This window comes from Lissotriton helveticus, chromosome 3_2, assembly GCF_964261635.1.
Source record: "Lissotriton helveticus chromosome 3_2, aLisHel1.1, whole genome shotgun sequence".
NCBI lineage: Eukaryota > Metazoa > Chordata > Amphibia > Caudata > Salamandridae > Lissotriton > Lissotriton helveticus.
Window position 1 is genome coordinate 349,947,977 of NC_136062.1, and position 25,955 is coordinate 349,973,931.

Sequence of the window (25,955 nt, forward strand, 5' to 3'; positions counted from 1 at the left end):
AAAATGACAGGAGAGTCAGCTGGTTGTTGAAATATGCATGTGTATGCATAAAACTCAAAGTAATTCATAGAGTTAACCAGGAGCAAGACACCTTAAATAACTGATAAGTGAGTGACCATGTGCAGGTATATGTTAGTGGAAACAATAAAAATTGTGCCTTTTGAGTTAAATACATTTCTGGTGATCAACTATATTCTGTGCGACAAGCATGGAAATAATAGCTGCAAACGGTTGCACATGGTCAGGTACTTTTGTTGCGCAGTCCCATCTCTAGCCTTCCATCAGTGCGGGAAAAAGTGAAAATATGAAGCAGCAGAGACCCAAATTGTTTATGCAATTTCTGGTGTAATGGCTACTCTAAAGAAAGACCTTCAATTCTTCAGGACTGACTCTTCAGAAGTTGGACAAATGTTTAAGTTGCAGAAGGCATTCTGAAAATCTGCTGTAAGGCCATGGGTAAATGTGCATTTGCAGCTGTTCCATTTTAATTCCCTCAAGCAGGTACAGATTTCTCGGATCCCTGCGACCTTTGCAACGCCAGTTATTCTAAAGAGCAAACATGCTTTCTCGCAGGTCCTTTGCCATTATAGCCCTGTTGACTAGTAGCAACCTTCACGTGCATGTTTTGAAGAGAAAGCTGGAGATGCCAGTCTACACTACTGTGGGAGTTGGGTTCCACATTCTACAGCTACTCTGGAACCCTAGGCCGATATTCCTGTCAGCATGGAAGTATGGAAAGGAGGAAAAACGTTGGCCAATCGCTATTTACAGTTCCAATGAACTATGACTTCCACAGACTCCCAGTTAAGTTTAGTTAGTTTATTACAAAGCCAAGAAGAATTGGACATACAAAACACCTCAGAATGAGGGTGTAGAAATACATTGGAAATACATTGGAACTAATACAAAGCCAAAACTATGGATGAAGTTAAAACTATGGCATCAACATCAAGATTTCCCTTCATTGGAGGTTCGTAGGTATAAAGCATTAAGCCGTCCTTAGTCTACCACTAGCGGGACATCCCGACTTAGTATTTCCCAAGGCAAGATCCATAAAGGTGTCAGCATGTGATGTCATCCTGTGAAACCTCTTCATGTTCAGATGGGTCAAGTAGCTCTGTCTGTCAAGGCAAGGCAGAAATCCCCGGAACGGTCACTAATTAAGATACTTTGGGGTAGATTTACAAGAATTGCCGCCAAGCAAAGTTAGTATTGCTTATCAGCATTTTCTTACCGCTGAGTATTGCCGAAAAATATTGCCATGGTACTGACGTATTTACAATTTGTCGCTACATGGTGATAGGATATGCTCACAACGGCCAATGTTTCTGCAAAAAATTAACGTCACTGCGATAAAAATCTTGCTGCTAATGTGAACAAGCATTTGCAATGCAATAGGTCTCGCAGTAGCAAAGTTTAAAGTTGTTGGTATTGTAAATGGCATTGCTTTTTATCTATTTTGTTTTAAAATCAATAAATATATACAACGTTAATTATAATGTTAGTATGTGGTAGTGGGGCAATTGTGTTATAGGAAATACAGTCCATGCATGTGGGATAAGACGCTATCAACAACTGCCACTCCCTATAGCCATGGATTAATATGATGTTTTGCCAAGTGTGTTTTCTGTTGCAGAACCCATACCATGATTGCCAACTGATGCTGAAAATAGTTCCCCAACAAAAAATGCTGACGACCAGCTTTCAGAATTAAATCAGTTGGATTTGTGAATCGCACAGGCGCTGCATACTGTGTTCTGTAGCTCCTTATATAAGTGGCACATGCTGCTTTCGAGAGCAAAGAGCGTGTGCTCTGACCCGACCCCCCACCCACGAAAGCCTGAGGAGCTTGCCGGGGTCACCTTAGTTGATGAAACAACTAGGACTTCATCGCCAATCACGCCTCTGTGTTTGCACACAGCAGCGACACCTAGCAGCCCAGGACCCTCATCGGCAGCACAGAGACAGCTGACATGGTTAGGTGTTTCTGCTTTTATACATCATCCTACCAACGGAGGGCAGTGACAACAGTCAGTAGTTCTGCTAAACCAGCCAAAGTGGGGTAGTGGTGTCCAACCCAGCAGGACTAACAGCAGTTTTACAACCACAGCAATACCTATGCACCCACACTACCACCACAGCGCACAAAAATACTGACCGCACCAACAGAGGGAATGGGTGTGTTGTATACTGGTACACACCCACCACAGAGCACACAAAACAAACAAAATGGCAGCGCCTGCCAGAAGAAAGGCCGCTCTGCATACCAGCAGACTACCACCACATTAGCAGAACTAGGAAAGAGTCTCAGCACAAAGATGCAGGGTATCATGGGTAACTAAAAAGTGTTTATTGTATCTGCTCATAGCATTTCAACAATAAAATGTGTACCAGCAACCAGTTACATAAGAAGTTTTCTTTATATGACCTCAGAACAGGATGTAGATTCTATGGATGGTGGCATACGTGCTCACAGTGATGAACTGACCGGACACGAATCGATACGACCGCCCACAATAAACACACAACGCTATGCCGCAAAAAGGTCTGCACGTGGGTGCCACTGTCAGCTGCTGCCTAGTTAAAGCTGCCAGACTGCACACCGCACACTTCAAAGCAGATCACACGCACCACCTACGCACAATCCAGGCGTCCAGAGACCACTCACCGCTGAAGTGAGCTGCATGCAGGCTGTTTGAGGACACAGTTCATGTGAAACGAAAATGTATCGGAGGGATGCACATTTTCAGGTGTGTGTGTGGGCGGCTGTATTTCCATTTCAAGCACTGCCCTAAACACGTGCCTTTCCTTCCAAAAACCGATTCGGTATGGGTATGGTTTTTTTAAAGCCATTGAGCGGTTTACTATATACCAAAAACACATTTATAGGTAGCAAACCGTGCAATTTACAAAATCATAGAGTTTGCGAACAGTAAATGTGTTATGCACCAAAGCCATCAAGTATTCAAAAGAACAACAAATTAGCTACATGTGGACAGACACCCCTTTGCAGGAAGCAGTGAAGGCAGGTCTTATGTTATAAAGAATGCGCGTGCAAAGAGTGCGCTGCCAAATGGGAATTAAGCCATGTGCTACAGGAAAAAATGCACTCTACTACCACACTGCATCTCCTCTCATATCTGAGCTGCGTACCAATATACACACACAACTCATTTTAGATGATCCCTAGCTCAGCAAGACAAAGAGCTTTGTGCGACACCGCAGAAACAGCTTCCCACCCTCTGTTTCGGCTCTGGGATTGATGTGGGGTGGCGTAACATGGGCACGCAGTAAGACAGGGAGGCATTGTGAGCGGTGTCAGGGAACTCTTAACCTTGCTCCTGGTCCCCGGGCACAGCAAGACAAAGGCGTCCACGGCCACAGAGCTGCATTCTGCACCAGGGGCGGCACGGTCAAAAAGAGTCGATGGGTCGCTGCTTGTGTACACAACAATATTCTGGCATGGCAGGGTCCAAATCAAAAGTGACGTCATCTCCCGACCACCGCCCAGACCTCGCAAAGAGTTGGGACATTATGGACAGAGAATTCACCACACGGCCACTGTGACAGAAGAAAACGTGCACGATGCTGGTAGAGAGCACACGCGTCATCTGTGCACATGACATGCTAGAGAGAATACAATCAAAACAGTGCACACCATTTGTTGTTACAGCGCACCCATCTCCGGTGCAATTCCGCGCTGCCCAGAGATCTAACGTCTCCGATATACTGTCTGCGATGTAACCGGCGTCCAATGATCGCACACGTCAAAGGTCACGCTGCCATAAATAACACATTTCTACACTACCCACCCTCAACCGGCTGAGGAAAATACACATCTCCAAGGCACTGCAATTCAGGCAGGCGGGACACGCATTGACATTGCAGGGCCTACGACGTCCCACATAATGTGCATCACTGACGCGCACAGCGAGGGGTCATAAACGACACACATTACTGATGCACCAACACCCAGGCTGCTAGAGAGAACATACAGACACTTGCAGTAACTGACAGAAAATGTGCACACATCAGAAGGCTTCACAAACAACACTGACACAAAACGCAGGTCGATATTCAGAGCCTACATCCACAATGTATGTGCACGATACACATCAGTGCAAACAGTCAATGGTAATACATATCAGAAGCGCGCGCCGCTATGCTGGCAGACAGATTACATCACAGCTGATGCACGGCTCGTGCTGCCAAAAGAAACATACATCCTCACTGCTGTGCACGTGCTGCTTGCAAGAGCGTATGTCATTGCCCTACACAACATGCTGCTGGTATTCTCATCTAACATAAATAAACCCATGCTGCCCGAGAGAACGTACTCACCACCTCGCTATATATATATAACATACATCGCACATAGAAAGGCTAATGTCCAATCACACTCCTGGAGTCAAAAACTGCACAGAACAAGGGAAAGTGAAAGAGCATCCGCGCGTTGTAGGCACGGCGTGAGCGTGCACATCGGTGTGACCTGCAGCTCATGACCGTGGCAGCGCCTGACTAAGTGTTGCTCGGCTGGTGCTGCCCAGGGAGGAGACCGCCAAAGCGCCTAAAGCAAAAAAAAACCACAACATAGTCTCTACGTGCAATACATTTGTTTACCCAGCATGTGCGAATAGCACTTCAGTAGTCTTGATGCCTCGTGACCGCCATTGCAGACGGACCCGGAAGCTCTTGGCCGGCCGGCCAATCCGCTCGCGGCCGACCGGAAGTCCCGCCTCCCCAGGTCCGCGAGCTGCCGGCGCATGGAGCGCCCTGCCGTCCGGTATAGCCCGGGTCCCCAGGAGGGGGCCGGGGAGAAGGAGATGTGTGGCGCCTGTTGCGGGGCTCCTCTGACCTGAGGGAGCCCCGATTTAGATGGAGACGCGCCGTGAGGAGCCCCGCCGGAAGAGCGCAGTTGGTGAGTGGGGCCCAGGGCTGATGTAAAGTGCGTGCGTGCCTGTTTGTATGCGTGGGGGGGGGAGTGTGTGCGCGAGGGAACGTGTGTGCACATGCGTGACTGTGTGTGATTGAGAGAGAATGCGAGGTAGGGGATAATGTGCCTGTATGTGTGCCTGTATGGGTGCTGTATGCCTGCGTGTGCATGCGCGCGCCTGTGTGTGTGTGCGTGCGTGCATGCAGAGAGGTGGGGACTGCCTGTGTGTGAGCAAGGGCTTTGCGCATGCGCAGCGGCTTTGCGCATGCGCAGCTACCAGACGCTCGCTCCCGAGGTCAAATCCGACGCTCGTAACACTTTGGTGTCCACTCTCCTGAAAACGGATCACATTAGTTGTCGAGCTGACAGCATTCATGCTTCGCATGAATGCTAACGTCAGCTCGACCTAAAAAAGTCATGGCCGGCCCGTTAGATGCCAGAAAATTCACCTTAGTCAGCATCCAGTTACTTTTTTCATGCATTATGGGAAAACGAAACCAAAAAAAGCCTGCGAACCACAAAAACAAAATACAAACGTGGAAGAAAAATGGAACAGGCTGTACCCAGTTTAGCAGGCAATACCAACACCCTGACCAGCCACAGTCCCATGGGAAGAGGAAGAGGAAAAAAAGATTCAGTCAGGAGGAAAATGAGATCCTGATTGCGGAGGTGACGGAGAATCAACGTCAGCTCCAGGGTGTCACTGGGGACAAAAATGCCATTTGGATGTCCAATGTGGCCAAGGTGAATGCAGTAGCAGAAGTCAAGAGGAAAGTGGCCAACTGCAAAAAGCGCTGGCATGTTGCCAAGCGCAAGACTAAGCAAAAACTATCCAACAATCTGCAGGCAGCACGGCAGACCGGAGGTGGGAGTCCAGAGCCACAGGAGAAGCTTCATGCCTTGGAGGAACAGGAGTCGGCAGTCATCTTTGAGCAGTCTGTGGTTGGAGTCGAGGGACAGGATAATGCTGAATATGACCAGCAACATTAGCAACAGGGTAAGTAACAAACAGGGACAGTGGGGTGGGGCAGTAATGTTGCTTCTATTCATCTAAGTGGATCTTAGTGCCCGCCCACACAGTGTGCAGACCAAATTCCAGATATGTTAGTACTTGGGGGTATATTCACATGTCACTTTAGCTGTTTAACACATATAAAGACACATAATGGTGGTGTAAGTGACTTTTAATACAGCACACATGCACATATAAATATGCACATATAAAGATATTTGACCACACAAGTGTCTCCTAACTCTGGGTTAACGTAACAAGCAAAGGGCCATATTGACTAGAGAAGTGGCGGGGCGTTACATTAGCCTCCTCGGCTCAGCACCACACTCCGCCAATTCAGTAACACTAGGTTGCACCTTATTGAAATGAAATTTGTACTTGTAAAGCGCACTTATACCACAACTGGGGTGTCCTGGCGCTGTAACGCATACCACTGTGGAACCCTTCCTGGATTTTCCCTGTGAAATGTCCACTCCTGGGCACCCCCAAGGTGAAGCCAGGCATCCCAGCGCTGTTTCAAAAGTTAGCTGCCCACCACCAATGCAGGCACCCTCGCACCTCAGTAAAAGTGTGTCTGCATTACGGGATGGATTGTTTCTGTGCAGGTAGGTCTCCCACTCCTGCACAAAAATAATCATTGGCCTTTTGCTGTTTCTATGTGTATTGCACAACGTAGCACACATAGAAACAGCAAAAACAAGGAGAAAAACAAGTCTCTCCTCGTATTGCATTGTGAAGACCAGTGGATTTAAGCTGCATTGTAAGCACATATTACCACAGGAAAGTCAATCAAAGTGACGTACCTGTGGTGTTATGGGTTGTAAATATTCCAAAAAGTAACTGAGCATTGGTCAGCCCACTTGGCTCAACACAACCCTCTTCCACTTTTGAAACACAGCACAGCACTGTACATACACCAATGTGGCTCCGTACTGTAACACAATATGCATTGGTGATCATTGTAGTTGACTAGTTGTAACCAGGGCCCTTCGCAACGCCCCGATGCCGGGCGCACACTGACCATTTGTGACCCCCCCTCTTGTTTCCACAGCCCCCGCACACCACAGTATGGACTGGTCTGGAGAAGTACAGCTGCGATGAGGAGGAAGAGTGCGGGCCCTTTAACTGGACCGAAGGTCTAATGGAGGAGGAGGAGTCCGGGACTCTGATAAAGGGCGGCGTCGATGACCCCCAGGTGTGTTACTACACAGGAGGAGTGGACAGAGAGAAGCAGAGTGGAGTGGGGGGAGGCAGCGAGGAGGAGTGGAGCAGCGGAGGAGGGCGAAACAGCGAGGAGGAGAGGAAGAGCGGAGTGCGGTGGATCAGCGAGGAGAGCTTACCGGAGGCGGAGGGATCGGTGAATAAGGAACCGAGAGCCGAACCGACAGCCCGAGGAACAGCTGGGTCTCAGGAGTCGTCGGGAGGAAGAGGAGAGACCGGGACAGAAGGACGGGACACGCCAGGAGGCCAACACCACGAGTCGCCCAGCCGTACACCTGGAGGGGTACGGCTAGCAGAGGTGCGTAATCGCTTCCTGGGGTGGTGGAGAAAGAAAGGCAGACGCCTGACCTAGTTCAACGTGTCCCTTGAATGCCTGTGATTCCTTCCCTGCTCACCCCCCCCATTAAGTTATCTCACGTCTTAGTGTGATTTTCACTGGGTGCCTTACACACGTCCCCTACCCTGAGGGTTGATACTCCTCACACTCAAATACGGATACGTGCCTCTCTTCTGTTTCCTTTTGGGTGTCGGCGAGCGAGGACATAACGGAGCCTCCGAAGACCAGCAGGAGGAGGAGCCCCATCTGGAGAAGGGAGGAGGGAGTGCTCCGGAAAGCCCGACCGGAACGGAGCCGTTCTCCAAGGAAAGGAGCAGCGAGAAAGACTTGTATCGATTCTCTGTTAGAGAAAATAAAACCAGGCATAACTAAGACACGTCTCTTGCCTCTTCATAGTCCCGCGGTCACACTGGTGGAGAATGCGAGCATAGACTCCGTCTGTGCTACAAAGATGGAAGAAGTGGTACAAGCTCTCGTACAAGGACAGGAGAGATTGGAACGGCTGGCCGAGCAACAACTGTGTGCGGCTGACGAAGAAAGGGAACTGATCAAGGCGGCCGTGGTGGCCCGTGCACTCAACCCCCCTCAATCTGATGGACCAGTGGCGGTAGGCAGTATACCCCATAACATGGGGGGGGGTATCGTTGCAGAAATATCAACCTGGGGAGGATCCGGATGCCTTTTTGCTTAATTTCGAGCGGGCTGCCAGAGCCTGTGGATGGCCGGGAGTGAAATGGCCGTTCTTTTTGGCCCCATTGTTGGTGGGGAAGGTCAAGCCGCCTACCAGGTGGCCAACCCCCGAGGGGACACCCCGTATACGGAAATAAAAAGGATCATTTTGGAACATCTTTGCCTGGATAGAGAGGCTTACCGGCTCCGATTCAGACGAGAGAGAGGGGTACCGGGAGAGATACAAAAAACACTGTTTGTCCGCCTAAAGATGGCCGCGGATAAATGGCTTAGCCCCAACGATAGTACCAAAGAAGAGATTATGGACCGCATATATCTGGAACAATTCCTTGATGCCCTGCCTTTCGCTACCCAAAGGTGGCTAAAACAGCACCATGATCTAACCACCAGCCAGGCAGTCGAGATGGCGAACACATTCTCGAGAGTACCACAGAGACCACCCATGATGAGGGAGGCAGAAAAACAGAAACCCCCCTTCAAAAGCGAGAGGAGACCCTTGAAGGCCCCGGAACCAATGAAACCCCGGTCTTGGAGAACAGAGCCCTTGCCGCATAGCGGACCGCAGTGTTTTGAGTGCGGAACCTGGGGCCATATAGCCCGGCTATGTCCATGAAGGAAACCAGTTGAGGAGCCCATGGAGGTGGGATACTTACCCCGGACGGTGCTATACTCAGCGGAGATGGGGCACGCCTATCGCGTAAGTATGGAGATCAACGGTAACCCGGTACAAGCCCTACTTGATTCAGGCTGCCGTCAATCCGTAGTACAGGCCCATCACGTGCGTCCCCACCAGGTCATACCCAAAGAGAGAGTGTACATTAGGTGTGTCCACGGTGATGTGAGACCGTACCCCGTGGCGGTACTACCGTTGATACCCCAGAAGGGCATCCCATTCCGAGTAAGAGTGGGGGTGTTGTCCTCTCTTCCCGAGGACCTGATCATCGGAACGGACAATCCTGCTTTTCTTGATATGTTTAAAAAAAGTATAGGGTCGGACAGGGGGAGAAGGACTGCCCCCGGAATGAGGACATCTATCCCAGCAATGGACTCCCCTGAACCTTGGGTACTGGACAGAAGTTTTCAATTCGCACAAGCTAATGACCCGACTTTGTTCAATGCCTGGGAGACAGCACACCAAAACCAAGGGACAGACCCTATCACATATCCTCGTCTCTTTATCAAAAACGACTTGTTGTATAGACAAGGGAAAGAAGAAGATCCAGAACAACTGCTTGTCCCGGTACCGTTTAGAGAGCAAGTACTGTTTTATTCCCACTCACACCTGGTGGCAGGCCATACCGGGGCAGAAAAAACGACTCAAAACCTACTAAAGTGCTTCTATTGGCCGAGGATTTATAGAGATGCGATGACCTATTGCCAGGAATGCGATGTGTGTCAAAAAAGGAACATGACAAAACCTCCAGCCGTACCGTTACAACCCCTCCCCATCATTGGAGTCCCTTTTTAGAGGGTGGGGAGGGACCTCATCGGCCCTTTACCAAAAACAAACAAGCATTTACAATGCAACGGTTTCGCCTTTGGAAAAGTTTGAGCTATTGGCATTGTAAATGACAACATTTGTATTTATGTGTTGGTTTTGAAAACAGATAAATAAATGGCATTGTCCTTTACATTGCCAATAGCTCTAACTTTTCCAAAGGCGAAACCGTTGCATTGTAAATGCTGGTTCTTCCTTCCTTGGTTCTCCCCTCTCTCCCGTCATTCGGGGCGGGAGAGGACACGGACGGCGGGAGGGGGCGGGAGAGGACACGGACGGCGGGAAAAGTGCACAGGACAGCGAGGGGGGGGGCGGAAAGGCACACGGAGGGGGCGGGAATGGACAGACTTTCAGTGAAAGGGGAGGGAACGGGAAAAAACGTAACACTTACGCTGCTTGTTCAGTGTATTTAATAGGTGTTCAAATCTTTCCTACAAGGAACCACACCCTAAAATCGGAGCCACACCTACACCTGACTCATACTAATTATTGTAGCAGTGGCGATGTGTGTATGTAGGCAAGACTCGCAATGTGATTTGAACACAGGACGGCCATCTTAAACAGCATTCACTTTAGAGTGACATACGTTTGTGTCTTTTAATTATTATAGTAAAAAGTAACTGTTTCATCGAACTATGTAAGTCCATCTAACTAGAAAGGGAATACTTGAAATGTATTAATAGGGCGACTGTGTTGTGGTAGATTGAAAACACAACAAAACTGAAAGGAAATGTCCAACATTGCATCTTATCTCTTTTATTTTACGATTCGAACTCATTCTGTGCCCAGTAAAGTAGAAAATGATAAGTTCCAACATGGCCACCAGCTTCCCGTACTGTTGAGACCGGCTGATCGTCCTCCTCCTCTCTATGTTTCTATTCCAGCGCCTCTTCCTCATTTCCCTGGCTGCTCACTGGCCAGGTCTCCTGACGTTGCTTCCGCCAGTTCCTTCTGCAGGCAGCAGCGCTGGCTCCGAGGGAAGGGCGGCCGCTGGAAACTAGGCACCGAGTTGACTATATATGGTAACAGCCTACGGAGAGTCGCGAGCCCGCCGCCTTCTTCCGGGTTTGAGGAGAAGCTTGGTAGCAGGCGCACCATCCACTGCCTGTCAGGAGCTACGGCTGACAGATCCTCCGCCGAACCCTAGCAGAGAGCAGTCACCGGGAAGATGCCATATGACATTAGTAAGTACCTCTGTCCATTGAATGGATTCAGTGTTAGCTCCTGTGATGGCAGTGGAGACTAACAGTGTGATGGCAGTGGAGACTAACAGTGGCTGCTTCGCTATAGAGCCGGTCATAAGCTGCATGGGCGTTTTGCAGCGATAGTCTGCGGCAGGCTGGGGCTACACCCACGTTCAAGGGTGTTTTTACTGGCATGTGAAACACGGAAATAGAAACTGACAATCTAGAAGCCCAGCTTTATCTTTACAGTAGTCTTAATCATAGAATCACGACGTATTTTCCAACTTGTTTTAATATAACCGAGAGCAGATCTACAATACAAATCGAACTGAATGTTACATAAATGTGTGTTAACTTTTTATAGTGCTCTCTCAAACTGTGGTATATAGCTTGGCGGACGCTACAGGCGTTGCTCTAGGATCATTCTAATAAATAAAAAAACTGGAACAAACCTGCCTAACTATTATGTGTCTTGTATGCATAATTTGTTAGCGCTATAGGCCAGTATGCGGGAGGGGGCGGGAGAGGACACGAACGGCGGGAGGGGGGCGGGAGAGGACACGGACGGCGGGAGGGGGGCGGGAGAGGACACGGACGGCGGGAGGGGGCGGGAGAGGACACGGACGGCGGGAAACGTGCACAGGACAGCGAGGGGGGGGGGCGGAAAGGCACACGGAGGGGGCGGGAATGGACAGACTTTCAGTGAAAGGGGAGGGAACGGGAAAAAACGTAACTCCGCCCTGGGAAAAAATCTCGGGAACGCCCCCGAATCTGGTCCGGCCTTGACGGACAGATCCGGCACTCAATGGCTAGCCTCCATTTATGGAGCTAGCCAATGAGAGACGGGGGACGTCCCCGAAGTCCTTATGGTCAACATAGGATTTCACCTGCGCCGAAAAGCTGCGCAGAGCGCAGCCTTCGGCAGGCGAAACCCAAAAAGCATATTGGGTGTATACCAAGACCAAGTATTGAACTGCTCTAATGTATAAAATACATGTTATTGCTTCAGTAACAACCATCCAACACCACTAACTGTTGCACAATATTTAGCTTTTTGCTTGACAACACACACCTCCTAAACTGCACAAAATGTATACAAAAGTCAATTTACTGTTTCACTAGTAACACCTCAACTGAGCACCCACTGAAATAATTGTACATGAAATATAGTTTAATACTGCAGTGGCAGCTACCTCCTCTGTATAAACTGCACACATGGCAGCAAAATGAATATTATTTGTTTTCACTGGCACCCAACACCTCATCATAAACCGCACTAATCGCACCAAAATGTAATTTCTTAGTTGACTGACGTCTTCGCCTAATAATAAACTGCACGAATTTAAACAAAATATTTAGTTTTTTTGTTTTCACTAACTAATATATAACAATTACGTGCACAAATTGTTTATATGTTTCATTGCCAACCAAAATGTGAGAATCAGAATACCAGCAGCTAAATGTGTCAGGACATGTCAGGGCCTTTTCAGTGCACACAGAGAGGTAGGAAGACCTGTCCTGTTTCTTGGTTAGGATTCTTGAGTTGTATTTTGCACACTCTTACTGCCTCTCAGCACCAAGATACTGTCGAAATACCCTGATAGCAACCATAACCTGCACCCACTGTAACCAAATAGAGTGTATTGTTCCACTGACAACTGTCACCGAAAAGTGAATGGCACAAACCAGAACAAAGCCGATAATGTACTATTTCACTGACGACCATTTCACAGGGTGCACTGTTTGAAACAACAAAGCAACATATATTCCTTAGTGTTTATCTAGAAACTCCTAATAAAATGAACGGATTTGAGTAAAAATATAGTTTATATTTTAAGATAAAACGAGGCCCGAAATCAAACTTCACAAATTGGAAGAAACCCTGTGGATTACCGTTTCATGGACAGCCATCGTCTGCTTTTAATTAAACTGCACTTTTTAAAAATTAATTTAGGGACACTATCTTGGGCTATTTTTAATGCTCTTACTGCTAAAAAACAGATAAATTGTACTGACTTTTATTTCAGCGATAGCTAAAAGCAGGAAATACTAATTTACGTAAACATGTGTTGTATTTAATAACGTTCGATGTACATGTGTTTTTTTATTTCGCTCAAAGTCATATAATGTAATAAACTTGGCTAAACAGAAATGCGTGGTCTGCTATTTCAGTGTCCACTAAGAACAATAAATTGCCCTTATTCTGATATACATACTTTATTCTTTCACGAATATCCGGTGTCTGAATAACTGCAGTTACGCAAGAAAATGTCCATACAATATGTATCGATTGCCATGCAACAGATGCGAAAGAACTTCGGCTTTTCTAAGAGAATCGCATTCACATTCATTTCCAGAAAATGTCAGAGTGACATTGCTTTCTTACACCAGATCCACTGATAAAGGTTGCCCCGGAACAAAAGCCCAAAGTAAAAGCAATTGAGTTCCAGAAAAGTCTTGTAATATGTGTGGCGGTCGCAAAGTTTCAATGTTTGAATTTGTCCGGAGCGTGTAGCACGGGCGAGAATAGAAAGGCGCCTGGGAGGGCAGAGGCATGCCTCCCTGCACATAAATCGCCGGCACTTAAGCGAGTTGTAGTGCACATAATTTATACTTGATGAAATTCAGGAATCGCGGCGCAGCCCCTGTTGTTACCTCCGTGGCGTCTGACGACATGTGCCAGAGGTTCGGTGTAATTGGGTCTGTGTGTGGGGAGGCTTCTCCAAGCACATATTAACCGAGGCGCTGTTTGCATGTCAAGCGCAGTGTCGTGGTGTGCACTTGTCAAACTTCACATGGGATTCAGAAACCCTCAGCCCAGAGGAAAGCTCTCCGGACGCGATGTGATTACGGGAATCATTCTGAGAGTTGCAATGCAATACGCCGAGTGCGCCCGCATGTGTGTTCCCCTGGACGTTTTGGTGGCCCATAACTTCCATTATTAAAACATCCCCCTTGACAGACAGACGGACATAAACACCATGCACACATACACATGGCATGTCCACACACATGTCCACACACAGCTATAATCACACACGCGAAACACACATACCATATAAAAACACAAACCCCACACATACCCAGCATGTACACACGAGCTATGTTCACATACGCGAAACACACAGACCATATACAAACACAACCCCCCACACATACCATGCACAAACACACACACTGCGCACACACATATCCCATGTACACACCATGCACACACCACGCAAACACGACCATTTCATACACACACCGCACACACATACACACAGACACACCCCACATCACGCACTCACATACCGTGTATACAGCCTCCATGTGAACCCACGCATCTGCCTTGCTCGTCAGTTTCTTACCATGAGCTGTAATGGGATTTGGCAAAAGCGCCCCGTTCTATCTTCCAGACAGATGCAGCTGCCCCAGTCATGTCCATGAGAAGGATAAAAGCCCTCACCTGCGAAGGATGACTTCCAGAAGTGCGCGCCCTGAGGCTGCTCCTTGGCGCAGTACACGCCGCCGCTCCAGCCGTTCGCCAGGGTCCACGACTGGTAGCCGTCCATGGGGATGTATGCCTCGTGCCTGGGCTCGCCCGGCCCGAAGCCGGACACCACGTCGATGTACCCGGGCATGGGCTGGTAGGGCCCGGGGTACCCCGGGAAGTAGGAGACTTCCTTGGCCCGCGAGGATCCCTCGCTGCCCTGCGCGCTCGCCCCGCTGCCCAAGGCGGGCACGTCCATGTACTTCTCCACCGGGAAGGCGCCATGAGGCGAGGGCTTCAGGGCGCTTTGCTGCACCCCCACCCCATGCGGCAGCTGTAGTATCCGTTCCCAAAGTGGTAGCCATAGCCCAGGGAGGGCGCGCCGGCCCCATCCTTGCCGGAGTCCAAGCGCGCAGCGCCGGACGACCTCCCCGGGCCGGAGAAGGCGAAGCCAGATGTTGCTCGGCCAGCGGTGGGCCCGAAGACGTTGGGGGAGGCGAGGAAGCCCCGGGCCTGGCCGCTGGAAGAGGTGCCCTCCGCTCGGAGCCCGTCCATGTCCCTCTCAGGGGCCTGCGCACGGCTCTCTCCTCCACCCCCGGCCAGGCATGGCAGAGCCAGGCATCCCCCCAAGCAGGTTAGGTCACCGCGGTGCGGTGATAAAAACTAACCTCCAGCCAGAGGGAGGGAGAGGGGAGTGGGAGGAATGTGTGCGCAGCGTGCCAAGTGCAAGGCCATTGGCCGTCTGAGGCAACGTGGTCCTGGAGCGCTTGGGAATCTCTGCCCTCAACCCCCAACACAAGGTGATCTGGGCCCACTCCCCTGCGCACAGGCCCTCCTGCAAGAGGAGTCTGCCCCCAACCCACTATCCAACACTGAGGCCTCCAGCACTCTGCCCCCCCCCCCTCGCCATCACAAGGAGGGCTCTTGCCTCCAGCACAAGGACTACCCACATCCGGCATATACTTCTGACGATTTTATCAGATTTCAGAGCCTATTTTCCCTTCACTGTAAGGTACGAACCCTTGCACGAGCTACAGATACATCTACGTGTTTCCCATCAACTCACTTTCATATGTCCTAGTCCAAGAAAAGAAAGGTCCTTCGCACTTGACTTCCCGTCACACATTCACCCACGTTCAAGGGTGTTTTTACTGGCATGTGAAACACGGAAATAGAAACTGACAATCTAGAAGCCCAGCTTTATCTTTACAGTAGTCTTAATCATAGAATCACGACGTATTTTCCACCTTGTTTTAATATAACCGAGAGCAGATCTACAATACAAATCGAAATGAATGTTACATAAATGTGTGTTAACTTTTTATAGTGCTCTCTCAAACTGTGGTATATAGCTTGGCGGACGCTACAGGCGTTGCTCTAGGATCATTCTAATAAATAAAAAAACTGGAACAAACCTGCCTAACTATTATGTGTCTTGTATGCATAATTTGTTAGCGCTATAGGCCAGTATGCGGGAGGGGGCGGGAGAGGACACGAACGGCGGGAGGGGGGCGGGAGAGGACACGGACGGCGGGAGGGGGGCGGGAGGGGGGCGGGAGAGGACACGGACGGCGGGAGGGGGCGGGAACGGGAAAAAACGTAACTCCGCCCTGGGAAAAAATCTCGGGAACGCCCCCGAATCTGGTCCGGCCTTGACGGACAGATCCGGCACTCAATGGCTAGCCTCCATTTATGGAGCTAGCCAATGAGAGCCGGGGGACGTTCCAGAAGTCCTTATTGTTGACATAGGATTTCACCTGTGCTGAAAACCTGCGCAGAGCGCAGCCTTTCGGCAGGCGAAACCCAAAAAAGGCCACCAATATGTGTTAGTGATGGTGGACTACGCCACTAGGTTTCCTGAAGCATTTCCCCTCGCCTCTACAACCACGAGAAATGTAGCTGATAAAATGCTGGAATTGTTCTCCCGAGTGGGGTTCCCAAAAGAAATACTGACGGACCAAGGAACCCCCTTCGTGTCCCGTCTCATGGGGGAGGTCTGTAAACTGCTAAACATACATCAAATACGCACAGCGGTGTACCACCCGCAAACCGATGGCCTCGTGGAGCGATATAATCTCACCCTGAAGACCACCCTGAGAAAAATGTAAGAGGTCAATAGTACGGAATGGGATCAGGTCCTCCCCCTAGCATTATACGTCATCCGAGGACAGAAACAAAGCAGTATGGGTTTCTCATCCTTCGAGCTATTGTACGGGCGTCAACCCCGTTCATTGTTGGACATGACCACAGAGGCATGGGAGAAGGAAACCCCGGAAGAGACAACCAAAACCTTAGAATATGCCCGCAATCTACGTTCCAAACTGGGCAAGCTAAGAGACCTGGCATTTGCCAACCTAGAGAAAAGCCAGGTGAAACAGAAGAACTGGTACGACAAGGGAAAAAAATGGAGAAGACTGGAGAAGGGTGACTGGGCGTTGATACTGTTGCCCTCCTCGACACAGAAATTTAAGGCCGGATGGGGCGGACCATACAAAGTGGTCGACACGATCGGAAACCCTAGCTACAGGTTACAGATGCATCTGAGGAAAACTCAGGTGTACCACATCAACATGTTGAAGAAGTGGCTCGGGAGCCCTCCGGCAGAGATACATCTAACGGAACATGAAATGGGGAGCCCAACTAATACCCTGGCTCATCTCGTGATCAACGATGAATTGAGCGAGAGCAAGAAACTGGAGTTGATGGAGACATTGCAAACCCACGCCCCGATGTTTTCCGATATGCCCGGCAAAACTAGCCTGGCGGAACATCACATATCTACTATACCAGGGAAGATGGTTAAAATCCGCCCATATAGAATACCGGAGGCCAGACGGAAAGGAATAAGACAAGAAGTGGAGGACATGCTGAAACTAGGGGTGATCCGGCGGTCTCACAGCGACTGGTCAAGTCCGATAGTTCTGATCCCTAAGCCCGATGGGACGAGACGATTTTGTATGGATTTCCGTGCGCTAAATGAGATATCCACATTCGATGCATATCCCATCCCAAGAATAGACGAACTGATAGAAAAATTGGGAGAGGCCAAGTACATCAGCACGATCGACCTCACCAAGGGATATTGGCAGGTCCCCCTTAAAGAAGAGGACCGACACAAAACCGCATTCTCGACGGAAGACGGACACTACGAGTTCACCGTGCTCCCGTTTGGATTGCACGGTGCCCCCGCCACCTTTCAAAGGCTGATGAACACTGTGTTGAAGGACATCTCTACCTTTACATCAGCCTACCTGGACGACATAGTCGTGTTCAGTCCTGACTGGGAAACCCATTTGACACACATTCAACAGGTGTTGGAGACCCTTGCCAAAGCAGGATTGAGGATAAACGCGAAGAAATCCAGAATAGCGTTTCAAAAGGTGAAATATCTGGGTTATGTGCTTGGCCACGGCATGATCGAACCCCAAATCGAAAAAGTGCGAGCCATATCAGAGACTCAGTTCCCAAAAACAAAAAAAGAACTGCGTGCGTTTCTGGGCCTCATTGGCTATTATCGTCTATTTATACCCAGTTTTTCTCAGATGGCCGCCCCCCTCACAGACGCACTCCAGACGAACATAAAACAATCGGTCTTAACATCGCCCACGCCTGCCATGTTGGATGCTTTTACCTCCCTCAAACGGATGATAACCTCAACCCCAGTCCTAACCTCGCCGGACTTCTCACGTCCTTTTGCACTACATACAGATGCCTCGGAGTACGGCATCGGTGCGGTACTGTCTCAGGAGGGTGATGATGGAATGGACCACCCGATCCTGTTCATAAGCAGGAAACTATTTCCCAGGGAACTCAAATATCCCACGGTGGAGAAGGAGTGTCTCGCTATCCGTTGGGCAGTAGATAAACTGGCATACTACTTGGAGGGGCGCCCCTTTACTCTCTACACGGACCATGCGCCCCTCCTCTGGATGGCTCGAAATAAATCCAACAATGCGCGAGTCATGCGGTGGTTCCTTGCGCTACAGCCCTATGCTTTTAGGGTTTGCCACAAAAAAGGCGTTGACAACAAGGGGGCTGATTTCCTGTTCAGGAATCCACTTCCCGATCGGAAGTGTTCTGGGGGGATTGTGTGTAACCAGGGCCCTTCGCAACGCCCCGATGCCGGGCGCACACTGACCATTTGTGACCCTCCCCTCTTGTTTCCACAGCCCCCGCACACCCCAGTATGGACTGGTCTGGAGAAGTACAGCTGCGATGAGGAGGAAGAGTGCGGGCCCTTTAACTGGACCGAAGGTCTAATGGAGGAGGAGGAGTCCGGGACTCCGATAAAGGGCGGCGTCGATGACCCCCAGGTGTGTTACTACACCGGAGGAGTGGACAGAGAGAAGCAGAGTGGAGTGGCGGGAAGCAGCGAGGAGGAGTGGAGCAGCGGAGGAGGGCGAAGCAGCGAGGAGGAGAGGAAGAGCGGAGTGCGGTGGATCAGCGAGGAGAGCTTACCGGAGGCGGAGGGATCGGTGAATAAGGAACCAAGAGCCGAACCGACAACCCGAGGAACAGCTGGGTCTCAGGAGTCGTCGGGAGGAAGAGGAGAGACCGGGACGGAAGGACGGGACACGCCAGGAGGCCAACACCACGAGTCGCCCAGCCGTACACCTGGAGGGGTACGGCTAGCAGAGGTGCGTAATCGCTTCCTGGGGTGGTGGAGATAGAAAGGCAGACGCCTGACCTAGTTCAACGTGTCCCTTGAATGCCTGTGATTCCTTCACTGCTCACCCCCCCCATTAAGTTATCTCACGTCTTAGTGTGATTTTCACTGGGTGCCTTACACACGTCCCCTACCCTGAGGGTTGATACTCCTCACACTCAAATACTGATACGTGCCTCTCTTCTGTTTCCTTTTGGGTGTCGGAGAGCGAGGACATAACGGAGCCTCCGAAGACCAGCAGGAGGAGGAGCCCCGTCCGGAGAAGGGATGAGGGAGTGCTCCGGAAAGCCCGACCGGAACGGAGCCTTTCTCCAAGGAAAGGAGCGGCGAGAAAGACTTGTACCGATTCTCTGTTAGAGAAAATAAAACCAGGCATAACTAAGACACGTCTCTTGCCTCTTCATAGTCCCGCGGTCACACTAGTGCAAAAGCAGGAGAGCCTGCTTTTGCACTAGTCAACTACATTGATCACATGAGGATGTACAATGGTGAAAGAGTGCCTGTGTTGTGGCTAGCCAGCTACATTAAATGCATGTGCATGCCAAAATTACATGCAACAACGTAAAGTAGAAAATAAGTCTAAGCCCTGCTTCACAGAAGTAGCTGTTTGTCAGAGGACGACAGGTCCATAATGAAAGTTTACTTTCTCTACACGGTATTTTCACTTCTCATCAAGTGGGTCAACGCAGTCATGTAAATATTGTTAAGCATGCTAGCCCTCATTAAACAGAATCTTGATGATGGTCTGGTTGCAATAATGCTTTGGAAATGTTCTACTAGCAAATGTAATGGTGTTACTGCTGCATTTGTGTGCAGATGAAAGAAGCACGCATAACTACATCAAAAACTGGTGGAAGGCCCTCCTTCAAAGTACACTCACCCAAAGTACCCACATCAAAAGCTGCAGTGCCATTGCAAGCAACCTTTGTCAATTATGTGCACATTCCGTATTGACAAAAATGAACATACTGGAGGGCCAAGGTGCTGTCCACCTTTGAGTAAAAGGGATATGCATTTAAAAGTACAGTGCAAGGCCGCGGCATTGTAGGAGTGTATTCCCTAAAATCACAACATGTCTGTTCTATTTGCTATGCTCCCAGTACCACACATTCCCTGTCAGGCTCATGTTAAGTGAAGTATGACAACAGGCCCCATTCACAATATGGCACTAATGCATGTCATTTTGCTGCACGTTGCCTTGACCTGATTCATCAAAATGTAGTCATCGACATTAAAGTATTGTACTCCCACGATTCTCGGGATAGAGTACACAGGAAGAACCCCACGAATCACAACAAGTCGTAGAAGTAGCTCTATATGCTTGTTTAATGAACACAATCACATACAGGCATAATGCAACTCAAGAAGATGCGATAAGTAGTCTCGCTAACAAAAAGTATAATCATACGATACCCATCAGTCGCTGGCCCGGTTCTCCTTAGGGCCTGGTCCAAACGTCCTCTGCAAGAACACCGGTCCCGGTGTTCGTCCAACAGAGGACACCGTGCAAAGTAACGGCCGAAAATGCCGTTCGTATACGACTGATGGTATCGGGACCTCAGTCCGAGGTAGAGAAAACACTGGAGACAGCGTCCTGGCGCTGTGTAGACTCTCGACTCGGGAATGCCCAGCGGCGCACTCTACCGAGGGGTCTGTAAGCTGGTACTGCCCAAAACAGAGACGCTGCAAACACCTCCTGTGGCGTGCGTCTCTGTTACCCAAATCCGCCTAGGGAGCGTAGAACCCAACGCTCAACCCAGACTCCAAAGCGTAGGTGCAATAACGAGCAGCCGCTGGCTTCCCTACTTATTCCCGAAGTTCCGATCCGCGGGACCGCATCTACGTCCTATGAATGGTTCTGTGTCCCCGAGTAGCATCAAGCAGCTGGACACAGCAAACGGCCGGCGAGACTCAAAATATCCGACGGTGTTCCTGGCGTCCCTTGCGCCTTTTGTATTCTTCCTGCGTGCGCGCTGATCGCGCCAGGCATGCTGGATCTTGTAGTTCCTCTCTCCGCGTGACGCGGTGAACTGCGGCTGATTCGGCTTCTGTAGTTCGCCGTGATGCGCCGCTTCCCGGAGGAACCTGACAAGTATTTACTTGTGCTGTTCAGTTAGCAGTATGTCATTGTCATGATGGTCTTGGTTTTGGATGTCCAAGACATATTGACATTGACATGCATGGCTCTTAGGTAAAGTCAACACTGGCATTGAACAAATGCAAAGCTATTGATGTGTGTAAACACCCTACAAGTAACAAAGCAATCCAAATTCCCCAAGCAGAAGATCATGTATCATCCATGTGCCCATCCCTGTGAGGTAACAAAAAAGGTCTGCAGTGCAACTATGCACCAATTTCAGAAGCCTGCCTCAACATCCTATGTCTTCCTGCTTGCATCATATTACTATTGCCAATTCACCAAAGTGCAAGGGTGACTAGATAGAGGGAAAGACTGTCATTGAACAAGAAGGTGTCCCTCCCTGCACATAAACATCCATTATTGGGATTGACCAGTGTCAATGTAAGTTGGTCACCTTTAAGCACATAGATACGTCTTAGAGTATCGGAAATCAAACACATCTACTTGTCATCTCATTGTGTACATCACTGTATCCCTGATCTCAAGTGCATGATTGCCCTCCTCATGCCACAGTACATACTAGGTGGCATTACCAACAACAATGGGGGGTGAAGTCTAATCTACACCTTAAAACCAAGTGACTAACACCAATATGCAGACTTGATTGAGTGCGAGTGACTCATCCACAATGCAGTTGAAAGACACATGAATCAGATTAATTCTGCATTGTCAATAAGGTTACTCAACCAGCACCCGAGAAGTTTTAAATAGATGATGTCACAGATGCTGCAGGGGTCTAGAAATATGCCCCTCACTGTTGGCATACAAGGAAACTATCCTAACCTATGATCAATCAAAATGTCACATTGGTGATGTTGTACAATGATTTACAAAGCTGTGTGCAATAGGTGTAGTATGTGCGATTAGAGAATGGAAAGTGCCATGCCGTCTGATTGTCAACTGCGTAAATGCCTGACCAAAGTGGACAAACACATGCAACGGGATCGGCCCTTTAGATTGCAGAGTAAGAAGCATCACCTTCTGCTGAGCAGCCTGTCCCACTCTTCAATGGAGAAGATGAAGAAGAGCTCACAACTATCTACCAGGACACCCTTCAAGAGCTGCTAGACTCCATAGGCAGTATGGAAGTAAAGAGATCCAGCAGCATCAAGGCCTCCCACCTGTAGCGCAAAACATACAGCAGGCACCACCTAGCACCACAGCTGTCACCCGGGACTCTGAGGACCCACTGTTACATTTCCAACATAGTACAGTAGAAGTCCAGTGTGAGATGGCTGCTCAGGTGCGGGTGAGGTTGGATAGCCTGGTGGCCAAACTGGATGAGATCCGTGGGTACCTCAGTCACCTTACGTACCACCTAGAAGCCATCAGAGGTACCCACAGTCTGCTCAACGCCCTCCAGCATTCCATGGGTGACATTGATGGTGTCCTTACTCAGAGACAACAACAACTGTCCTGTTCAAGTGGCACCAGCGATGTTGCCAAACAGTTGGTGGAAATGCGCAAGATCATGGAGAACATGGAGCGGTAGCAGGATTCACACTTGGCTGCTATGGCTGCCTAACACATAGACGTTGCTGGAGTCTTGCAAGCCCTACTACTCATCATCACTGCAGTGATGCCTCATCTGTTGACACTAGTGAATGCGGCTGCACCTTCAGCATCCACCTCTCCACCCTCTATGTGTCTCTGCCTCTCAGTGCTGCCGCCCATCCACCATCACCCTCACGGGAGGCATATGTAAATCAGAGGAGAAATTGTGGACGAAACAACATTCATAAGGAGAAGGCAGCGGTAGTATTCATCTGTGTCAAATGGATAGTGTCTGCTTAGCCTTGTGCTTACCATCATGTCTCGAATCATCATCGGCCACTGTCCTCAGATAGACTATGCTACATTAACTTTGGACTTTTAATGGACTGCCAATGTGGCCACTGATCCCAATGACACAACAATCAGCCTCCTGACTGAAGTTTTTTTTTTCTAAATGTGTCTCTGCACATGTTCCACCCAAGGACTCTGTCTGGCCATCCACCAGCCATGTGCACAATGAGGGCATTGTTGTCCTGTGACCATTCAAGTTTTGATGTGTCAACAATATATTAGCAGTTTACGCAGCACAGCTTATCCAGGGGGCCATTTGAAAAAGGGTTACTGCTAAGTCTGTGTCCCTGATAGGAAGTGAGATGACAGGATGTGTGTGAAGTATCCAGTCCTTCATATCTCAAAAAACAACGTTGTTGCTAGAAGTTCACATTTCCCTATGTTCAGCATGGGGATAGGGACTTGTTAGAATATTGTGGCCAGTGTCATACCACACAAAGTGGTATTGCTTTACTTTGCTAACAAGTCATACTTGGCAGATATACTCATAGTAAATGATGTGGACAATTGTTGTTGTGATGGATGTCATGCCATGCCACACCTCCAGATAAACCCACACCACATTAAAAAAGATGATGAAGCACAATGTTTTAAAAACTCCGTCATAAGATACAAACTAACTCAGAAGACTACCCCTATGCAAGGTCAGAAGTCAACTTTGCCAGCCTAAATATCATGCATGCTTTCTAGTCACAATCCAACAGCAGTATGACAGTAGCTTTTCCCTAGAAGATGATTTTTTGTGATGGAATCTGTTATATCCAACTACCAAATCACCAGTCCATCAAATCATTTCAAACCTAAGTGACACCACAAATCGCGAACCAATAATGATGTATTCATCAGAAAAACTACTACCTGACCTAAAACTACTACTAATCACCTATTATAACCTAATCTGAACTAACGTATGCTATAAATTGTACACTAAACTAACTACCTTACCAAATACTATACAACACTGAACAACATATATGAGACATTAACCCACATCCCCCCTTAAGGCACATCTGTAGGCGGAACAAAGACAGCTTAACCTAAACATGAACTAACTACACATATATCCTAAACAAATATATATTTTTGGGGTATGTTTTTATTTCAAGAAAAAAATACATCAAACCACCCACCCAAAAGAAAAGGAAACTTAGCCCATAACACTATAAAAATTGAATTAAACACCTAAATCCCTACCTATACCTTACACTAACTTATAACTCATTCTAAAATTACTCTTAAATTACCTAAAATCCTACAGTAAGTAAGTAAACAGTGTGTAAAAATGGATAGGGGGATTGTACAAGAGGGAAGGGTCACAAAGTCATGGGCTCTTAAGGGGAGCACCAGGACAGCCTTGTTATCCTGGAGGTGGATGTTGATAGCTGAAATGTCCCTTTCAACTTGTGCTAATCTGACATTATGGTCCAAAAGACAGCGACAGTCTCTATCGGTATGTGTCCATGGCACAGCTGGCAGTGATGCAGGGCCTTGAGGGCGTGGTTGTAAGGGGGCACCTGGTTGCGTGCCTGAGGCAGGTGCAGCAGATGGACGTGCGGTGTCTGTCGGTGAGCAGCAGCTTGGGGATGACGTTTGGACCCACGTTGGGACCTGATGGGCCTGGCATTGCTTTCTGTCCCTTTCACTTTTTTGTATTAGCAAATTCGGGCAGCAATTTCCAACATCCGGCTGCCCTTTCCTCCTGGTACCTAATAGCCACATTGTTATATCCCTTGGCCACACGACAGATGTGTAGGTACCATTCCTTCCTAAGTTGGAATTCAAGAACCTCCTCAGGTGAAATGTTGTCTGAAAAAACACATATATACACATATATATATATATATATATATATATATATATATATATATATATATATATATATATATATATATATATATTATATATATATATATATAACAATATGTAAGATCCAAGATAAATGACAACGTTCACCATGTAAGTTTAAAACACACGTGCATGAAAACATCGACTCTACACTCTCATTAAATGTTTGGTACTTCCAACATGACCTGAACAATGCAATGTGAATGAAAAGATCAATTAAAACCTGATAAGGATACTGACATGTCAATGTGTGGCATGGGACATAGCAAGGGTAGAGTATAGTCAGAACATTTGCAGATTATTAGAATTAAATGATAGTCTGAGTCTACCAGGGGAATGACCTCAAGATGACAGCTTGACACGTCCAATGCAGAGCAAGGCCATGCCATGCCACAAAATACATAGGGACATATTTACAATGAAGTCTTGGAGCGTGGCATTGGCCTCCTTTGCTTAACATGATGCCCTGCTACTTCAGAAATGCAGGTTTGCAGCATAATTACAACAGTATGGTGCAGACCTGTGTTCCTCCCTACACTGGTGACATATTTAGAAGCCTAGTGCCTAGGTAGGCACTGTTGCATCATGGTGCAAGGGTGTCTGCGTTATGGGATGATTGTTTATCTACAGGAAGGTTCCCCTTCCTGCACATAAACAATCTTTAAATTATGTTTTGTCACTTCTATGTGTGCTGCCTAATGCAGCAGATATAGAAGTAACTTATTGTTATTTTTTGTAAGCTTGACACGTCCAATGCAGAGCAAGGCCATGCCATGCCACAAAATACATAGGGACATATTTACAATGAAGTCTTGGAGCGTGGCATTGGCCTCCTTTGCTTAACATGATGCCCTGCTACTTCAGAAATGCAGGTTTGCAGCATAATTACAACAGTATGGTGCAGACCTGTGTTCCCCCCTACACTGGTGACATATTTAGAAGCCTAGTGCCTAGGTAGGCACTGTTGCATCATGGTGCAAGGGTGTCTGCGTTATGGGATGATTGTTTATCTACAGGAAGGTTCCCCTTCCTGCACATAAACAATCTTTAAATTATGTTTTGTCACTTCTATGTGTGCTGCCTAATGCAGCAGATATAGAAGTAACTTATTG

The 25,955-nt window shown here is 48.4% G+C and overlaps 1 long non-coding RNA gene and 1 pseudogene across 1 annotated transcript in view; both read right to left on the reverse strand.

Annotated features, from left to right (window-relative positions):
* Positions 1–25,955, reverse strand: part of LOC144826319 (uncharacterized) — a 552,161-nt gene that overhangs the window by 522,542 nt on the left and 3,664 nt on the right. The window lies entirely within an intron of this gene.
* LOC144826318 (homeobox protein Hox-D13 pseudogene) lies at positions 14,188–14,902 on the reverse strand (annotated as a pseudogene).